Consider the following 21,707-nt stretch of genomic DNA (forward strand, 5'->3'; position numbering starts at 1 on the left):
CTCACAGACAAGGGTGCAGCCAAGCAAAGGGTTACACAAGCCTTTTCTACCCATCTTCATATGCAAAATTCAGAGTACAGGATAAATGGGGCTACCCATTTCATACCCTCCATCATTTCTCTGATGCAAATATGAACATCCTATTCCATACCTTCCAATATTTCTCTGATAAAAATAGGATATCTGTCAGAGAACTGCCATCAGTGCTGGAGGGAGAGAGAGAGCTCCAGAGGGATCCCAGAGAGCGTCACGGGATTGGGAGAGGCAGCCCATCTTCTGGGGAAGGGAATCAGCTCAGCTCCAGTGGAGAAGGGGGGCAGATGGGGGAATCTAAAAGGGAGTCACATGACTCCTTGCCTGGGACCAGTGGGGGGAGGAAGGGTCCTCCGCTGCCTACGCCTTCCTTGCGCAGAAGGCTTCCGCGCAGGGAAAGTAGGAGGCGACTGGGCGTGAAAGAACTTCTATGCTGGAAGAAGTTTAAGAAACGCCCACTGACGGATTCTGCCAGCGATTGAGACAGCCACGGGTGAGTGGCTGTCCGGACAGAAAAGGTTCACTTAGGCAACCCAGCCAGGTGTGGGCACCGGCTTACGCACGAGCAACACCTTGAACCACTACAATATCCTAAGGAAAAGCAGGACATTCTGGGATCAAGTCAGATACCAGGATGGCTTCTGTAAATCTGGGACTGTCCCTGAAAAATAAGGACACTTGGAAGGGCTGATTTAGTGGTCCTGTGAGGTGCAGTTCATGACTCTCACCCAGGAAGGCAACACCTAAACACAGCAGGAAGCAAGGCAGAAGTTTCTACAAGCCATCATGTCAGTGCATAGACTACAATGCCTGGTGTGGTTGCCAGTTCCTCTCTCAGTTTGAGGACTCTGCAGTAACTGATCACACTTTTGGTTAGGAACAACAACAGCTTCTTTTTGTTGATGTGGGATAAGACTGACATCAGTCCCAAGAGAATTATGAGACTCTGTAGAGAAGATGGGGGTGGGGGACATTTATCAAAGCTGCGCAGCTCCAACAAGGATTAGATTCCAGATAGGTTACATGATAGGGCGTGGCAGGAGAGAAGCAAAATGAAGAAAAGTCTCTATTCTTTCTCAAACATGATTTAAAAGGAAAATGCCAAACTGACTCTCACAATCTGAAAGCTGTATTTATAACAACAAAAACATTCCATCCAGCTGACATTGAAGTGAGACAGTCAAGCCATTCCCCCCCCCCAAAAAAAACTGCAACAGCCCGTTTTGTCCTGGGCAGCCATGATTCTTCTTGATCCTGGGTTCTCGTTGATCCTGGGTGCCCTGATTTTCCCTGGCCAGCAGATAGGGGCCGAGGCAGAGACATTGGGAAGGAAGCTTGAGAGTTCATTTTGTGGCAATCCTATTCTGAGCTAGGGCTTAGTGTGCACGCTCGCTCTCTCTCTCTCTCACACACACACCCACACACCCACACACCCACACACACACACCCTTCTGTTTTTAGTCCTGGGAAGCAACAATGAACTGCTAAGGATGTGTTAAAATGTAAAAAAAAAAATGTAGTATAAACACCCACAACTGGAAAACACAGGCCTGCAAGCACTCAAGTTGGAGAACAGCCTTTACGAAAGGTGTCATGGGCTTTGAAGAAACACGGAGAAACGTGCTAAGAGGAAAATACGCTTGGCAAACCCTCACCATGATCAACTGCCGCCCGGAAACTTATGTCCCCACTGTGGAAGGACGTGTGGATCCAGAATTGGCCTCCACAGTCACTTACGAACTCACTGTTAAAACTGTGTTCATGGAAGACAATCTTACTCGGCTACAAGTGATTGCCGAAGAAGAAGAAGAAGGGTCTCAGAATCTAACTTGGAATGAAAATCAATATCCAGATACAGCAATGTGGTACTTTTCATTTATTTCCCCTATTTATAGTTCATCCTATGGTGCAATCATCCCAGGGTGGGAATACAACAGCATTCAATGTAAAACAAAAATTCAAACAGAATATGCACACGAACAGATAAAATCAACAAATTTGATAATAAATCTATACAATGCCACATGCCAAAGCTAATTCCAGGATTGGAGCCATTCCTAGCCACATGCCTGATGAGTTTGGCATAGATTCTATTTCCATATGCCTTCTATATCTCCCCAAAGTAGTGTGTTGATCTTCACACTTACGTTTCATAGTAGAGGCATCCTCCCTACACTTTAGCCTCAGAGCTGGGCTCTCACTTTCCACAATTTCAGGATCAGTAACAATTTATTCCTTGGAAGTGACTCTTTCCCTGAATCTCCAGAAATATTTTTCACCAAGAACAAGCATTCCACTTAAGAGCTGTGAACCTGCAGCAATGAACCCCACATAAATAGCAGCTCCAACACATTGCTCTTTTGGAACGAGAGGCAATCCCAAAACGTCAGGGAGCTTCATTCCCTCCTTCGCTAGGATAGAATACATATTCCAGGAAATGAAAATGAGCACAAATGTTCCTGCAGCTAAGTCCAGAATGACTCCTGTGGAAAAAAAGGTAAAGATAAAATCTTCATGTTTTCCAGGCTTGGAAACATTGTATAATGGAAAGGCCATACAAAACACGGTCACCGCATTCACAATGGAGGCTAATGGCATGAAGTCCTGAGCAATAACTATTTCAGAGGGAAGGGACTCATCATCAGCTAATGCTGTGCACAAAACATTTATCTTCTTAATAGAAATTCTATGAGCAGAACAGGCAACCCAGAGCCCAATCCCTGCAAAGCCAGGTCTGCTGCCGCCCATGATGCTGTCAACATGCCACATTCTCCACTGGACACCGGCTGTGGAGCAGATGCACATAACACAGCCAATAAGAGCCAAGACAAAGGCACCTACTTGGAAGCAAGATGCCCTGCACAGCAACCATACAGGAAGGGAGCCATAATCTGCCTGGGGCGGTGCTTTCGCTTGAGTACAGGCAAGGCGGGCAACTGAAGGCATGCTAGAGAAAAACAAAGACAAAAGACAACAGTTAGATACTCAGGTACAATGTCTTATGGACATCCCCTAAAGTCTGAGCAAATAGTGAGTGATGCGCAGCCAAAACAATGCCATCATTCTAGGGCAAATTCTACATTTCCCACCTTGAGACGTAGGAAGGGGAAAGTCTGCTGCATCTGCATTCACAGGTGCCGGGAATCACACTTCCTCAGTTTTTCAGTGAAGCTTATGCACATGGACTAGTGTGGGGCCAAAGGCCTTTCTGCCTAGAGCCTTTCTCCCTGCAGATGTAGACACTTTGCTCAGACACCTGAGGCAGAAAAAAACTGCACGACTTCACAACCTCTTTTGTTGCACGGACCCCCTTCATGCAGATAAGGGTTTTTTTGTCTAATCCTCTCCTCCTCTGCATATTATTTTCCCTTCCCTCTCCATTATTCAGACAGGACAAAGGGAAATTAAAGTCAATTCGTTCTTATCTAATGAAACACTGCTATGTTGGTGTACCATTGAATATATGTACCTACATGATATTGGTTCTTCAACCACTCTCTGGTACGCAGGGGCTTTTTCCAGGTCTTTCTTACGTGTGTCTGACCTCAGAGAAGACCTGAGAAGAATGAAGCTGGTCTGAGCTGGTCACTGAAGCAACTGCCCCTTGGAGTTCTGAGACAGTTAGAATGCAGCTTGCGTTGAACGCTCAGAACAACACCAATCATAACTCCAGGGTACTGGTCGTTCGGAACATCTGGCAACTGGAACTTTCAGGGAACTCCATTTTCTCCTTTACCAAGACAGACTGTATATTCAGAGAAAGCGGAATTTTATTTATTTCAACACTATCTACATGAAAAATACATTTTTGAATGGGAAGACTCTTATATGACTAGTGGGAACTGCCACAAAATGTTGCACTATGAAGGGCTCCCACCATGCTCTCCCCACAATAGTCCATCAGTATTCTGTGACCATTGAGCACACTCAATCCTCATGAACATGCCCTTTAGATAATTAGAAGCCTGCAAGCAAAGCTGCTTTTCTGCTTCTACCCGAAAGCAGAACAGCAGTGACTGGGTGCTGCTACATCATACTCATCTGGGAACACCTCAATGCAGTGGCATAGCAAGGTCAGGTGGTACCCGGTACAGAATTTTATATTTTTTTGTCACCCCCCAACAGGACTTCCTGTCCATTATTGAGTTCCCAAAGTTGTTGAGCCTTTTTGAGAGATGCCCAAAGTTCTTGAGGGCCAGGAGGATTGGCACAGTGTATTCCTAATACAAATCAACAGAGCAGCAAGACAAGCAGCGACTCAAGTGGACTGGAGAAAAATATATATTGAAATTGCACATATATTCCAAAGTACCTAAACAACTAACATGAGGAATGCGCAGATCTCTAACACAAGAACAAGAAAGCTGTGGACCTCCAGATGTTGTTGGATTACAACACCCAACAGTTTCCACATCCCTGCCTTAAAGTATTCAATTATCTAATAAAAAAGGTTATACTATGTAGAGCCTCCCTGCCCTCCTTCCCACACTTCTAAAATAAGTTTACTCTCAGTTCTTTCTGAGGTGGTAATACTGCTCACTTCAGACAGGGCTTTAGCCTAGCCTTCTGCCTGACATGCTAGATGCATGCTGTACAGCAAACTGTTCTAGGGTCATTCCACATCAAATCAATGCAAAAAAACAAGGGGTTTTGTCACCCACTGTTCGGATTTTGATGAAACTTGGTGTACACCCTTTCCTTATCATTGAAAGAAACCCCCTTAATTTTTTTTTCACTCTATCTCAAATGTTTTTGATTTTATAGCACTTCAAAATGTCGTTCAATCTGCATTGTCTGTCCCTCTTGAGACCCTCGGCACAAGATACCCTTGTGTACATTTCCCACACCCCTCCATGAACAATAATCAGATCTCTTTGAAATTTTACACAGACCTCAATTAAATGATGAGGTATCTTGTGCCGAGGGTCTCAAGAAGGACAGACAATACAGATTTAACAAAACTTTGAAGTGCTATAAAACTAAAACCGTTTGAGATGAGGGGGGAATTAAGGGGGTTTCTTCCAACCATAAAGGAAGGGTGTACACCAAGTTTCATCAAAATCCGAGACGGTGGGTGACATGACCTCATTGAAATGACGTGGAATGACCCACCAAGTGAGCACTTAGCTGCTGTACAGTCCAGACACAGGTTTACCACCTCGGCGACAAGTAAACTTTCATGGCACTGTGGTGTGGGTGCAGCTCTATACAACAACCTGCACGTTCTTCCTGACATGCTAGATTTCAATGTGCAGGGAATGTATGGCAAATTGTCCATGATTCAGCATCATGGGCATACTTTGCAAGCATGCCTGCGCTAACCTCTGTTTCCAGTTAGAACCCACAAGACATCTTGCTTCAAATTTGCAGTGTTTATGTAGTCACAATAGAAAACACTTCTCTTTTTGTCGGCAGTCAGTACATGCAAAGTTACGAAATATAGAAAGTTAAGGGGAAATTAGAGGCACTTGTGTACAGACAAAAACAAAGAAACATAGGAAGCTGCTGTATACAAGATCAGACTACCTGACCACCTGAACCTAGGGAACCTGTGGCTTACCAGATTTTATTGAACTACAAATCCCATCATAATTGACCACTCCCTGTCTATGCTGGCTGAAGTTGATGGGAACCAGACATGAACATCTTCTGGAGGGCAACAGGTTCCCCAACCCTGATCTAGTCCAGTATTTTGACTGGATTTCAGGCAGAAATCTTTTCTATCATCCAACACCAGATCCTTGTAATCTAGAGATACCAGGGCCCAAACCTGGGATCTTCGGCATGCAGACCCCACCAATGAATGAAGAGGCCAAAACTGTACGTTTTTGTATTTCATTACCACTGGGTCCTATTTTGGATTTTCTCTGTTTTTAATGGCATTTTTATCAGGCCATTTTATCCTCCCAAATAATGGGTTAGGCTGACTGAGGATTTGAAACTGGGTTTTCCTCAGCCTTAGTCCAATCCACTGACTAACAACTGCAACAGGCTGCCTCTTTATGTATCGCATAAGCACACATCCCAAATGAGGCTAACATAATGCAGCCAATGAAGAGGGCTATAGACCAAGGAAATATATACTGCAATAAACGTTGATTTGCTTTACGATACCAAGAACCACTTTGTTGTTAAAGCCTCTTTGTGCTTTAAACACTGCTTATTTCACCAAACAAGCACCAAACAAGACTCGTCACACCTACAATTCCCAAGAGACACACCCGTTGGATTTCTGCCTGTCTCACCACGGCTAAGGAGTTCCAGAATGGCACCTGATATTTTATTTGTTACTAGATTTACATCTCACATTTCCTTCAAAGAGCTAAACGCAGCATGCATGGGTTCACTCCCCATTTTAATTTCACAAGAACTCTGTGAGGTAGGCTAGGCTGAAAGACAATGAATGGCCTAAGGTTACCCAGTGAGATTCACAGGGGTCACAGCAAGGCGGTTGCTGAAAGGCAGCGAGCTGCAAATGTGCCATCGGTAATAACTTTAAAAGATAGAATAAAACTTAACCAGCTAAGCATCACATAGCCTGTTAGAGCCTGGTGTGCCATATCCACCTGCCCTCCCATTAAAGATAATAATAAATACCAGAAGCCTCACAAAAAGAACCCATCCCGCCCCAAACATGTCAGCGAAGCCTTGCAAGAAAAAAGGGAATTAAAGTGGGAAGCTCCCTTTGCAGGGAACCCGTCCTCCGTCCTTAGCTGGGGAAGGCAGCCATTTTGTCTCCTGTCACATAACTCCCCCCCCCCCCGCCTCTCAGGCCTCTTAGCACTTCCTCTCCCAGGCGGCCATGGTTTAGAAGGGCAAGTGCTAGGACGGCCGGAGGCTTCGCTGCCACCAGGACACATGGCATCGTTTCATTTTGTTGTTGCATTTCTATGTGCCCCGAGTGTCATTCTGAAGGGGGGGTGACATTCAGCACCCCCACCCCACCCACGACTTGAGTCCCAAGCCTACAGCGAGCAGCTTCGCCGCCGCTTTGCCGCTCGCTATAGGCTTGGGACTCGAGTTGCAAGGGGGGGCACAACAAATGTCACCCCCCCTTCAAGATGGCATCCGGGGCAGACCGCCCCCACCTTCAAACGCCCCTGACTGGGTGCTGCTACATCATACTCATCTGGGAACACCCCAATGTAGCCCTGCATTGAGGCTGCATTCCTAACTCCACTTACCTGAGAGTAAGTCGCAGTGTAGTCAATAGGGCATGCCTCTAGGATTGTGCTGAAAAAGTGAGGTCAAACCAGGCAGTTTTTTATAATAATAATAATAATAATAATAATAATAATAATAATAATAATAATAATTTTATTTGATTTTACAAGTGTAGAGTTACAACAATACAAAATGCATATCCACATTTAGAAATTTCTCTGAATCTCTAGACTTCCCACCTCCCTCCCCCACATGGGCCCTATTATAAACCTTTTCAACGGCATATTATTTCATCATCCAAATTTTATGTCTCTCCATTTTGTCCATAATATCTTCTACATTACAAGTGTTATTGTAATCCTGCTGATGTGTTCATCTGCTTACAGTGGTCTATCAAGTAAATTATAATTTCCCCCCCTTCCTTTATTGAACTTTCGGTCTTCTTAGTTCCTGAGCTTTCCAGTCAGTTTTGCCATTTCAGCATAGTTCAACAGCTTAGTTTGCCATTCTTCTCTGGTAGGGACTTTGTCTTCTTTCCATCTCTGGGCTAGTAGCATCCGTGCAGCTGTTGTTGCATACATAAAAAGTCTTTTCTGCTCCTTTGGGATCTCGGTACCTACACTTCTGCAAACCAGGCAGTTCTTTTCCAGCAGGAGGAACCCTTCCTCCTTCTAGAACATTCTGTACCTACTTTTTCCATGTGTCCCGTTCACGCCTGAAAAGCCTGTGAGCTGCAAATGGAGCTCTCCCCAAACAATAACTAGCTGGTCCATTTCAAGCAGCACACAGGAAGCATAGAATCATAGAACTGTAGAGTTGGAAGGGACCCTGAGGGTCATCAAGTCCAACCCCCTGCAAATGCAAGAATATGCAGTTGTCCCATACGGGGATTGAACCTGCAACCTTGGCCTTATCAGCACCATGCTCCAGCATGCTGAGCTATCCAGAAGGAGACCTCCCCATTCACAAGTCTACTCCATTATGATCTTATTTACATGTGGTGGTTGCCAATTAAAGATTGGAGGCAATGTATTCTCGTGGTTAGAGTGCTGGATCTGGGAGACTCAAATTCCCACTCAACTAGGAAACCCCCACTCAACTAGGAAGTGACCCCAAGCCAGTCACAGTCTCTTAGCCTAACCTACTTCATAGGGTTGTTCTGAGGATAAAATGAGGAAGCCAGAACCTTTGAGCTCCTTGAAGGAAAGATCCAATATAAATGCAACATTTTTTTAAAAAAAAAAGTATGGGCTATTAGTCACCTAGTATAGATGGAATTTATTATTATCTTCAAGATATTTTCATGAAGGAAGAATGGACAGCACAACAGGTGCTGGGATTTTGGCTAATTGTTTGCCTCAGTGTTGTTTCATGTGCACCACTTTCAGTCTTCTTTGCACGTTGGCTGCTTGTACAAATAAAAAGATCTGTAAGGTAGCCATTGTTTGACCTGCATGTTCAAAACAGCAGCATTTTTCTAACCTCCGTTGAGGAATAACCTCTTTTCACAGCACTCAGCAAAAAGATGAAGGGAGAAACAGATTGTTGCTCTGTTTGCTGAAAGCTGTAGCCATACAATAGCCTTCTCGCAACAAAATATGAAGCTGTGATTGAAAGCAGGAGGCTTTCCTATCAAAACGATCTGTCGAGCTACAGATTTCCTTGATGTTTGTTTTGTGAAGGAGCGCATTTGCTTTGAGAGTTTTTCAAGATCTATCTAAAGCTCAGAAATGATACCATTCACTCTAGACATTACATCTCATTTTTGGATCCTATATTACTATGGTAAAAGGGGGCGTTGTTCCCAGTAATTTTCTATAGGGCACGGTTGCGGTAGATCCAGGAAGTTCTCCCTCTCTTCTCCCTGCAGTTGTGAAGGTAATTGCATGTGGGGAGAATTGCCTGAAGCAGACTACAGTGATACCTCAGGTTAAGAACTTAATTCGTTCTGGAGATCCGTTCTTAAGCTGAAACTGTTCTTAACCTGAGGCACCACTTTAGCTAATGGGGCCTCCTGCTGCCGCTGTGCCGCCGCCGTGTGATTTCTGTTCTCATCCTGAAGCAAAGTTCTTAACCCAAGGTACTATTTATGGGTTAGCGGAGTGTGTAACCTGAAGCGTCTGTAACCTGAAGCATCAGTAACCCAAGGTACCACTGTATTCTCTGTCTTACAACCAAGCACTTGAGAAAACAGCAAGTGTGTGTTCAAACAATGCCCTCCCCACTTAATATGCAACCTCTCTTCATCACCCCGCAGTTACTTGAATCCATGTGTCATGCCCCAACCTAAAAACACTTGGAGCCAACGTCATTATGTGCAATGTCAACAGAGCAACAGAAGGATAGGGGAGCAAGTGGTATATTTACTGGCTGTGGTGTTGGAACTGCTTCTCAGGGGCTTCCAGTATTATGCGCATGAAGGATGTCCATGGGGGAAAGAAGCCTTTCACTGGCCCTGCCAGCATAAATGCAATATTGGAGTTGTGAAAGAAGTAATGGGTTGGAGGCTCTCATCTTGGTGATGTTTGTTTCATTTATATCCTACGTTGCTCTCCAAGCAGTTCAAGGCCGCATACATGGTTCTCCCCCTCCTCATGCAATTCCCCAAAACAACCCTATAAGGTAGGTTAGACTGAGAGGTAGTGACTGGCCCAAGGTCACCCAATGAGTTTCATGGCCAAGTGGAGATTTGAACCCTGGTCTCCCAGGTCCTAGTCCATCACTCTAACCACTACACCACACTGGTTCTTGTTAAGTATGAATTGGAGCAGGTTTAATATAGTAAAAGGAAGGAATTATGATATTCTATACAAATAAATCCAGATATGCCTATACTGTAGTTTATCTGAGTCTTTTCAACTGCTACCTTCCCCCCACCCAAATTTCCCCAAACCTAACCTCGACTGTGAAAATACAGTAAGAGGAAATTGGTGTGTTTATTCGTTTAAACATTAAAACTTTACTAAGGCAAGAGAAGTGCTAAAGTTCAAATAGTTAGCAGCAATGAAATAATGATCAGCTTCAATGCCGGAATGTGCAGCCACGCAATTTGTCTTGTGATGGGCTTGCGGGGGTAGCAGGAAGTCCCTGCTGAAAATCTGCAGGAATAGGAGCTCTGCCTTCTCTCGCACTGGGTCACTCTATGATCAATGCATTAAAGAGTGGAGGAAATTGCTCAAAGGAAGGCGGGAGTTAAAAATACAGCCTTTTTAAAAAAATGAAGCTAGATTTGCTACACATCCTGTGTCTGGGTCTTAGCAATGTGACTGCTGTTTTCATTTCAATATTTCTGAGCAATATTGAAATACTGAGGGAAGGGGAAATGAAGATATTGGTGTCAATAAAACCTGCATTGCTTTCTCTCTCTCTCTTTTTTAATGCCTCAATAGACGAGTGAAAATGTCATTAAGGTTTAAAAGCAGATAAGTGATATTCTAAGCTGCAAGAGGGAATAGATAATTTAGAGCGAGCACCAAGCAATCTCCTTGTTCACTCCCAAATCTTCCATGTAGCATGTCTAATAGGATTAACTCTAATTGCTTCCAGAATCAACCTGAAACTGCAGCACAGAAAGCTTTCAGGCTGGAATGAAGCCACCAGGCTACTTATCTGATCTCAAAGGCTCCAGCTCACCCACACAGACACAGACAAGTGTTTATCACTTCTTTCAGTTATACAGAGGTGGTGGGCGTTATCGTCATGATCCCAAAGCAATGTGTGTCCAGAATTTGTTGCAGTTTCCTTTCCAGTTCCTGCCGCTACTGATCCCAAACATGCACAGGTATACTCCTAGGATTTTAAACCAAGATTTAGTAGTGGATCAGTTGGAAGGGAATCTCAGAGGAAATTTGGCCCGATGGCAGAAATGTGTTTTGCAGCAAAAGGCCAAAGCAGTTGGTATTCAGCAAGGAAGGCTTCTCTGATGGTGAGGTGTCAACTATTAGTGTGAAATAGCCGTGCAGCTGCAGCGATGCACTAGTATTATTATAAATATATGGGATGTTGTGACACTAATAAATCATGGGCAAGGGGTATGGAGAGTGGGGAGAGCAAAACAAGAGGCATTGTTGTGTAGATAGGAACAGCCTATGGATGTGGTGTTGAGATGGCTCGATAGATGATGGTCATATGTCCACCTGGGTTCTTGCCAACCTCTGCAGATAATATGTCTTGGCTAGAAAAGTCACATTTCTCTGAGAGGCCTGCCCAGTTCACTCTGTGGATGAATTGTGGGGGAAACGGCAAACGTACCAATTGTAAGACAAAAGTTATATTTAATTCCCAACATTATTTGGGATTAAATTCCCCAATTAAATTCCCCAAAGGGAAACAGAGCAACCATACATGTATGTTCTTTGAAATGGGGCAAATAGCCAGATGGAGTTGTTTTAGATTGGGAATATGGCATGGTTTGGATTCTTGGTGTAGAAAATAATGAACTAGATGGACCAATGGTGTGATTCACTACAAGGCAGCTTCCTATGTTCCTCACTGTATCAAATTGTGTTGAAGTTCCCACAGTTATGCACACTGTACAGTGGATAAAGACATGAGATCAGTGGGGACAAGAACCACAGCTTTTCCTACTGCTGCTACTCTACTGCGGAATGCCCTCCCAAAGCAGATCCATCTGGCTACATCCTTGATGTCATTCTGCCAGTGGCGGGTAAACATTTGATTGAAGTGTTGGCAGTTGGATGTCACCAGGAAAAGGTATCTCCGTCAGGCATTTGGGGAGGGCTGGGTGAGCTGAATTCTTTGTATTTGTCCTGATTTCTTAATTATAGGATTGGTCTGTGATACTGCATTTATTTGCTTGCAGCTCACCACCCTGGGATCAAGGTCAAATTTAGAACCATAATGAACAAAAATGAGTGGGCGAATATTATTTTATTGTTGCTCTTGCTGTTGACTTTTAACACTTACACATCACCCAGGTGCCTTTGGTCAGAGAGAGAGCAACTTACCAATAAGCAGCTAGTCGACAAGTCCCAAATGAAAGTTAATTGTTTTAGGAGGTCAGGAAGACTTAAGTGTGCTTAAGTGTGCTTAAGTGTGCACAGAACCCAAAAGAAATCTGCTAAAATGCAAGAGCCTAGTAGCAATAAACTTCTCAAAGGAAAAGCTCCCAGAATTTTCATTTTTTGCTACCATTTCGTCCTTGGGTACAAGCTGACAATGTGTGTGTTGGGCCTGCACAGTATCTATGCCTGGGGATCATTGGTATTGTCCCTAATATCAACACAAAAACACACACCATGTCAGAAATGACAGCAAGTTCTAGTTGACCCTGGTCCCTTGGAGGAACAGTCTAATATTATTTTCCTTTCTGAAAGGACTCCAGTGGGCTATTAAAAAGTAACACCAGGAAAAGTAAATATTAGGAGAGATGAGCGCAGTTCGTCTCATTGTGCCTTCACCACTAAAACATTAGGTTTGAAAATATGGGCAAACTAAAATGCCGCGACAATAACAGAAGACTTTCAAAGGCTCAGTGCTTTGTTCTTCCCTCTGTCACAGTGTCTTCTGGTAGATCTAAAAGAACATCGCTGACCTGATACAGGCAGACTTCGACTGCAATGCTGTAACTCACTTACCTGGGAATAAGCCCATCTGAACTCAAAATATGTGTAAGATTGCTGTGTTAAAATGTCGGCCTGGTTTTCGTAATGCAGGGGAAGACCGATAACGCAATATCTTTAATGAGTACAGTATTGCATTTCCTTTGGAACTAGGCACAGAGGAAAGAGTGAGATATCTTAATGAATATCAGTCAGGTTCTTGGCCTGTCTGATTCTACTGCTGTCAGCACTCACTGACTGACTGCAGTTTTCCAGGTTTTCAAGCTAAAGTCTTTCCTAATCCTGATAAATGAGATCTTTCTTTCTTTCTTTTTAAGAAGATTCCAGGGATTGAATCTGAGACCTTCTGCATACAAAGCCCATCTTCCAGGATACTGGCCTGATACGCAAAGTCTCTGTGAAACTGACATGCATGTCATGTTTATTAGATGGCATCTGTGCATTAAAAAGAAACATTTGTGGGAGTTCAGATGGACGACATTACACATTATACACATGATGATTGCAGCTATCACTTGATAAGGAGAGTGTGAAACTTACCACAGAGTACACAAGCAATTATGCGACTGTGGAAACAAAGCTATGAGGAGGCAATGAGCCTATCATGTTTGGGCAATCAATTAAGTTAAACATGTGATCTTACTGTTTCTAAGGCAATCTATGGGAAACAGTCTCAATGGAAATACTCTATTTCATTGCACACATACATCTCTCTTTTTTATTTTATTACTGTAGTCATTTTAATGAAGATGGGATCTGTTTGTTTGGGTTTTTTTTTAAAAAGCACCGCTCTTCCTGCTTATTTCCCATTGGAGTTCATAATCTTCTCCCCATGAGAGGCAGTATAATTGGTTGCTATGGAAGCGATTGCAATATAAAAATGAAACGATCATTAATAACCCAAATAAGAAGGTTACATAATAGCATTTGGTAAAATAAGCATCAGGTTAATAATACCTCTGTGAAGAGAATAGCTTCACAAAGGATTTGGAAGGATGACTAGCTCATTCTCTAATCCCACTGTCAGTTTGTGCTACTGAGGTAAAGAGGGAGGCATGACAATAATTGTGTTAGCGAAGGCAGATAACGCAGATGGAGTCCAGAGATAAAAGAAATCCTGACAACACTTTCCTGAAGAAGCTGAACATAAATAAGGTATAATTTTAGGATAAAGAAACAGAGGTTTGTTTTTCTGACTTCAGGCCTTATACATAGCAGGGAGACAGTTAACCAAATATACAGAAGAATAACTCCCTCAGAACTGCACAGCCAATCAGGATGCATGCTACATCAACAAACATCGGCCTGGTTGCTAAGCCACACCTCCTTCTCTTCCCCCTCCTCCCTCCCCCAACTTGGTTAGCTAACTTACTGATCATTGAAGTGACCCTTAAGTTATAAACTAAATGATTCTTGCTGCTGCACTTCTTACAGGTTCAACAAAGCAAAGTCAAATGTTTTTGTGCCATTTTTTCAGAAGCATCCTGTGTCACATGTAAAATGTCATTCCACTGGATGCCATTTAGTTACTATACCTCATTCAATTTCATTTTCACTAATTTCAACCTATCCATTTTCTGCTCTTATATATCTTGTTTTCTAAACGCCACTGAGATTTTGGTGACTTTCTGCCAGTCAGAGTAGAGAATATTGGGTCACATCTGAGGTGGGGAACCTGTGGCCCTGCATACATTATTATTTTTTATTATTATTTATTGAATTTATATACAGTTGTACCTCGGGTTACAGATGCTTCAGGTTACAGACACTTCAGGTTACAGACTCCGCTAACCCAGAAATAGTACCTCAGGTTAAGAACTTTGCTTCAGGATGAGAACAGAAATCACACGGCGGCGGCACAGCGGCAGCAGGAGGCCCCATTAGCTAAAGTGGTACCTCAGGTTAAGAACAGTTTCAGGTTAAGAACGGACCTCCAGAACGAATTAAGTACTTAACCCGAGGTACCACTGTACTGCCCCATACCCAGAGATCTCAGGGCGGTTCACAGAACAGATCACAATATCTATAAACAGGATTGATAGAATGTCAATCAGGTCAACCAAAGGCCTGATTATAAAGGAATATTTTTGCCTGGCACCTAAAGGTGTATAATGATGGCACCAGATGAACTTCCCTAGGGAGAGCATTCCACAGATGGGGAGCCACTGCAAAAAAAAAAAAAAAAAGGGCTCGTCTCATGCTGCCACCCTCCAGACCTCTCGAGGAGTAGGCACACAAAGGACACATTGTTTGACTCCAGCTCCCCTTAGCCCCAAGCAGCCTGCCAGTCATCAAGGATGCTGTAAGTTGTGATTCAGCAATATCTGGGGGGTCACAGGTTCCCTACCATCTTCATGCTACATGTTACAGGGAAATATTATTGATAGCGAGGGATTTCAAAGACCAATATACAAGGCACAACTGGATTTTTTTTAATAGAAGCAGCCTTTCAACCCAGAACTAGACACAGTACTCCAGGTGTGGTTTGACCAAGGCAGAACAAAGCAGGACGTGTCTTCCCTTTATTGGAAGATTATACTTCTATTGATGCAGCCTAGATTAGCATTTGCTTTTTGGGGGCTGTTGCATCACACTATTGATTCAAGTTAAGTTTGTGGTCTACTAAGACCCCGAGATCCTTTTCACGTGTACTACTGAAGGAGCGTCTCCACCCCCATCGTTCTGCCTGGACACTGAGGTCCAGCACCGAGGGCCTTCTGGCGGTTCCCTCACTGCGAGAAGTGAGGTTACAGGGAACCAGACAGAGGGCCTTCTCGGTAGTGGCACCCGCCCTGTGGAACGCTCTCCCACTAGATATCAAAGAGAACAACAACTACCAGACTTTTAGAAGACATCTGAAGGCAGCCCTGTTTAGGGAAGCTTTTAATGTTTGATGCATTACTGTATTTTAATATTTTGTTGGAAGCTGCCCAGAGTGGCTGGGGAAGCCCAGCCAGATGGGCGGGGTATAAATAATAAATTATGTATTATTTATTTATTTACTGGCAAGGCAAGTGTCCCCAAGCTGATTCTTCCTTCCTGCCTAGGTGCAGAACCTTACATTTGTCCCTATTGAAAGGTGTTTTGTTAGTTTTGGCCTAGTTCTCCAAACTGTTAAGGTCATCTTGAATCCCAGTTCCAATTTCTGCAGCATGAGCTCCCCATCCCAGTTTAATTTCACCAGCAAATTTGATGTGCATCCCCTCAATTCCATCATCCAAGACGATGAACAACAATGGGCTCGGGACAGAACCCTGCAGTCATTTTCTTCCAGGATTGTGAGGAACCATTAGTGAGCCCTCCTTGGGTTTGGTCACTCTACAAGCTACAAATCCACCAACAGTTACCTCATCCAGCCCACATTTTACCAGCTTATCTGCAAGAATATCATGGAGGACTTTGCCAAAACCCTTACTGAAATCAAGAAGAAGAAGAAGAGGAGTTTGGATTTGATATCCCGCCTTTCACTCCCTTTAAGGAGTCTCAAAGCGGCTAACATTCTCCTTTCCCTTCCTCCCCCACAACAAACACTCTGTGAGGTGAGTGGGGCTGAGAGACTTCAAAGAAGTGTGACTGGACCAAGGTCACCCAGCAGCTTCATGTGGAGGAGCGGAGACGCGAACCCGGTTCCCCAGATTACGAGACTACTGCTCTTAACCACTACACCACACTGGCTCTCAAGATCAACCAATTCCTCTTACCTTGGAATACAGGAGCCCAGTCCCTCATTGGATGGCACATTGGACTGCTATAGCATTCAGTCTGAAGCCATATGCATTGATGGGTCAAGTGTCTTTGATCATTTGATTATTTGTGGCATTTAATGCTTTCTGGTTTCATTACTTCATCTGGGCAATCCTCATAAAGTAAATGTATCAGCAGCTCATAATTGTCAATGTATGAGAAGATGGCAGGCCTAACAATAGGCCACATTTCTGAAGGCGCTGCCTGAGCCAGGAAGAGACATTGCCCTGTCTCCTCTTAAAGGTTCTTTTTCAGTTTCCATAAATCCATGCCAGAAGACATGTAATTTTCAGAAGACATGTAATTTTCTGCTGGCTAAATTGCAAGGAAATTAATTGGCATTGGAGAACAGCCTCTTTTAAAAGGATTGGTGGGATATCTGGCTGTGGTAGGCTTATGCAACAGTATTTTTATTTTGATGGACTAAAAAAATTATAAGAAATTAATTGTGGCACTCAGAATAGCTAAGCAGTTACTCTTAAATATTTTAAATCCACACCTGACTATAAACCATACACTATTGGCATGGACCCTGACCTGTTCCCGTCCCAGTCCCTGCTCAGTCACTAATCCCTCTGTGGGTATCAGTCTTAGTGGTCACCCATGGTTCAGATGCATCCACCATAGGTTCAATATTGTGGGCCCCATTCTGTGAAACTGCCTCTCAGCTGAGATCAAATAGTTCCCCTTCCTTGCCAAATTTCAGACCCTCAGTGAAGACTTTCAAAAACAATTGTTTCATCAAGAAGTCAACGAAGCTTTTCTGATTTTATGGTTGATTTTAACTAATTCTATCTCTGCTTAATTTCTCTTGTAACCTCAGTGTACACTGCTTAAACACTATGATGTTAAGTGGTATATAAATGTAAGAAGAATATGAATATGAATAAGAATAAGAATAAGAATAAGAATAAGAATAAGAATAAGAATAATGTCAGAAGTGACAAGGAGCCCTGGAGGGTTAATGTGTCTATTGGTAGCAGCAAACACATCCTTCAAGTCCATTAGGGGCCTTGGACAATGAACAGATGAGCAAAAATGATCTCCTAAAATTCTCCATGCTGTTTAGGGGGTGGTGAAATGATGGGCAGGGTGGGGGGATTTCACGGAATCGTTTTTGAAGGAGTTGAAATTCTTCGACAGTTGGGTAGGAGCCAGAAAGAAAGAACAATCTTAGAGGATTTCTCAAAAATTCTCTGCTGAGAAAGCTGGCTCAGTTAAATGTTGGACTATGGACTGAGCACAATTAACAATATTAAAATATCCTGGGCTGGATCCATATTTGTACTAAAAAAAAAAACCCTGCCCTATGTGTGGATGGAAAGGCTAAGAAGAACATTGTGCTTATCATGACTGTGGAGAGATTTTTGGAGAGATTTTGGCTCAGATCTAATAATGACCCTTTTGTTCCAGACAAGTAGATACATGCCTGCACCAGACAACCCAGGGATGTTGCAGTGTGAGGCAGAAGACTCCGGTGAGGAAAGATTCGGGATGCTTCCTTGGTGTGAGAACTGCCAGCATCTTATTTGGGGCCCTCTCAGCTGGAGGAGACAGCTCTGCCACCATCTTCCGACTTGAAGGATGAGTCCCCTGCAGTACTCCTGTCTCCTCAGCCTCCCAAAAGTAAAAAAAACGGCATCATTAGGAGGTGGACCTTACCACACACTTGCAAAAACAATACATTGCCTTTGAAAGAAAATGCTTTGGCCAGCAAGAGTTCCTCAGAGCTGTCCAAGGTCCTGCAGTTGTCCGTTCCTTGACTTAGGGATTGCACACAATTCTGCTTGTCCTTTGCCATGGGCCTGAGTGGTTTTCTGTTCACACCACCACTTTTCCTGGAGATACCAGTTCTTTAGCACAGAATCTGAGCTCTGAGTCAGTGTTAAAGACTGGGTTTTCCCAGGGAAAACTGGCTGGAGAAGCAGGAGTCTGCATGAGCCCTTTGTCTGGACACTGCCTGGTTCCCCTGCAAACCTGAAGCTCCCATGGAACTGGATGGCTGTCTTTCTAGCCCTGATGGTTTTGCTTCAACAAGGCTTGTTCTTCTATGTGCTTGATAATTGTTTCTTGAGCAATGCTTTCTGCCAGTTTTCCCAGAAGAGATGTTCAACTAACCGGCTTTCCTTAGCTTTGGCATGTTCCTGTGTCTTTGGTCCTGTCTTCTGGCTTGCTCCATGATTCTGCCTCATGGCTTGTCCTTTGATCCTTATTTGCTCTTTGATCCTCACTGCTGGTTGGTTCCTGACTTCCAGCTCCTAGCCCAATCCTGACTCTATCTACCTATCTCTACCTGTGTTTATATTTGTATAGGACAAAGGAATCAAAATTGCTCCTAGCCCCTAGCAGGAAGATAAGTTGTGAATCACAATTGGGAGAAAAGCTTTCTTCACATTCAGCCTTCCCACTGTTGTTCCGTAAACGGCATGACAAAAGGGCATGACATCACCTGGAAAAAGTGAGCCTTAATGCTGAGGCAGGCATCTTGTTCACAGAGGAAATATAGGACACAACCATTCATGCCTTTCTAGGACACTATGGGAGCTTGAGCAATCAATCCCAGACTCAATCAGATGTGAAGGAAGCAAGGCTATAACACGCGTAGCGATGCATGGCTGTTTTGGAGATGCTCAGTAAACATCTGGCAGAGATATGAATCAATGCTAACCTTGAGATCAGCCCCGAGTTTAAAGAAATGACATTATTTAGTTCTGATGAAAAGCTAAGATTCTCAGCATGCCTCAGAGCACCCTAGCCTAACAACATTTCATTCTTGTTTTTGTATCTATGTAGTGAGAAATAATGGGGGAGAAGCATTGGTTGGGTTCACAGCAGGGTTGCTTCCTGCACGGAGTATCAAAGAGTTCTCCTCGGTCGCATTGCCAAAGAGTTCTTCTCAGCTATGTTTGTTCCATAATTCCTTACAAATGTCTACTGAATTATATGAACCTACAGTTGTTTCCTTACAATGCAAGCAACTGCCCTAAAGAGTTGCTTCCTACAAAGGAAGCAACCATCTCCTCTAAAGCAGGTGGGGCCAAACTTCAGATTTGCAGGAACTACTTTGAATTTTACTTGAGGTCTGCCAACTGGTACCAGATGGGAAAGGGTGCAGATCCAATTACCTGCTGTCCCCAGCAAGCCCTTGACTCAGATGACCTGCCTATGCATGTATGAATGAGAGAGAATGAGAAACTGAGAGAAACTCAAACTGACAGACTTGCCCATCCCTAATAGAAGTGAGTCCCACTATGTCTATCACAACATCTGCTCACCTGGGACTCCCGGTGGGTGGCCATTGCTGCATGGCATGGCTGTGGTGGGTCCAGGGAGGCTGCCATCTTCTGACATGGCTGGGCGGTGCGATACCGGGTGCTGCCCACTGTCAGGGACATGGCTGAATTGAATGATGGGGAAGAGTCAGACTCAGGAGATGAGAGATAGCTAGTACAAAGAGAGACAGAGTCTGACTCTGGAGACGAAAGATCGCAGACAGAGCAGGAGGAAGGGGGCTCAACCCCACTTCATCAAGAGCTCCCTGACTCAGCTAGAGCAGACACAGACAGCTCACAATAAGGGGGAGGGGAAGAGATAGACATTAGTGGGGGGTTGCTAGGCAACCAGCAGAGAGACAGTGGACAGAGCATTCATCTTTTGAGAGTGGGGGGGATTCCACCCTCCTCTCCATTCCTAGAGAGCTGAGAAGGTCATTATGCAACGGAAGTGCAAAAGGGGAAAGGCTGGACTTTGGCGTCCTTCCTGCTGTGACGAGGGCAGAGACTCAGACTGATCAGCTCATTTTAAGAGTGGCAGGCTGGGAGCCACGCTCTGAGTGTAATTTATAAATAAACGTACCATAAAACTGCCAGAGAGTCATTAATTCTTATTGAGGCTTGCTTGCCTGCCTGAGATCATTACACCCACCTCCAGCTGCATCGGACCCTCAGGTAAGGGCAGGCAGCCAATCTGAGGAAGGGGCTTGAGGGCTGTGACCAGCCTGCCCCTAGCCCCATTTAAGGGGGAGGCTGTGTCAGCTGCCTTCTTGGCCGATTGTAATGGGATTTTTCCACCAAACCACCCAGCCTTTAGGGGCCCACCCAGGGTGGGGTGGGAGGGCCAGGAATGTTGCCTATGGACCTTGCTATGGTTTATTTGGTCGTCGTATTCAGAACCAGAGAGGAATTTTTTCCTGCAAGCAAATTGGCCAAGTTTTTGCCTACCTCATAGCAACCGTCACAACTTTGGCGGATAAGGCATTGGGCTGGATCCTTAGTCACAGGGGTACCCCGTTAGAGGGGTCCGGGGGGGGTTGTGACTGGGGACCAGTGGGCCAATACATCTCTCCCAATGTAGAGGGTTGTGGCATCTAATCCATGTTGGGGGCGACTCCCTAGCACAAGTTTGACCCCACCAGGATCTTATCAGGTAGCAGGCAGGCTGTCTGATGCTGGATATATGCCCAATTTCTTAGCCAGACCTACTCTTTCCTGTATTCAGTAAAGTTGTGGCCTAGTTCAACCCAACACCAGTCTCCTGTGTCATTATTGTGGCCCTCCCTCCACCTGCCACAGCTATTATGCACCTGTGCAAGCAAGTAAGTTCCACTGAATCCACTGGGGCTTATTCCTGAGTGGGCACATGATTTGTTGCTTTTATCTGCTCTGTTTAGTGACTTTTAAAGGAGCATTTGGCTTCTGATTTATATTTACTGTTGTTAAATGTCTTTAGGCTTCGGCCTCAATGTGAGATATGCATACAGAAAGGGGGGGGGGTAGAAAAATAAACTAGAAAAGTGGTGTGGGAATAAAGAGCATGATCAAGACAAAGTCAAGCATTTTAAAGAACTTTACGGGAATCTAATCCTCTCATCCAAATCAACTGGACTTCATTGTTTAAGTTGGCGGTATCAGGCCCATATATAATATGAAGTAGTGATGAAATAACTGGAACATGTTTTGTAGTTTAATCATAGGCTTGCAGCAATGTGTCCTTGTGAATTATAGGAATAAAATATTGGGGGGGGGGGCCCAAATCTCTATATTTAATGTCATTCCCCTCCCCTTTCTTGGCGTCCACATTCTTTAGTTCAGCAATGAAAATTACATGTTTGGAGGGAACATCTGCGTACAATCCCTTAAGGAAAATACCCTACCAAAATGTGTATACACATTCAGATGTTCCGCA

General features: G+C 44.1%; 1 long non-coding RNA gene across 1 annotated transcript; it reads right to left on the reverse strand.

Annotated features, from left to right (window-relative positions):
- Positions 1 to 1,894: 1,894 nt before the first annotated feature.
- LOC308474879 lies at positions 1,895 to 20,066 on the reverse strand. The gene is made up of 5 exons (XR_013984988.1): positions 19,799 to 20,066; positions 7,218 to 7,266; positions 3,507 to 3,778; positions 2,875 to 2,980; positions 1,895 to 2,516 (listed from the first exon to the last, which is right to left on the reverse strand). It is a non-coding gene; the product is annotated as an uncharacterized lncRNA (long non-coding RNA).
- Positions 20,067 to 21,707: the final 1,641 nt, after the last annotated feature.

This window comes from Podarcis pityusensis, assembly GCF_964106645.2.
Source record: "Podarcis pityusensis genome assembly, chromosome: 4".
In the NCBI taxonomy this organism is placed as follows: Eukaryota; Metazoa; Chordata; class Lepidosauria; order Squamata; family Lacertidae; genus Podarcis; species Podarcis pityusensis.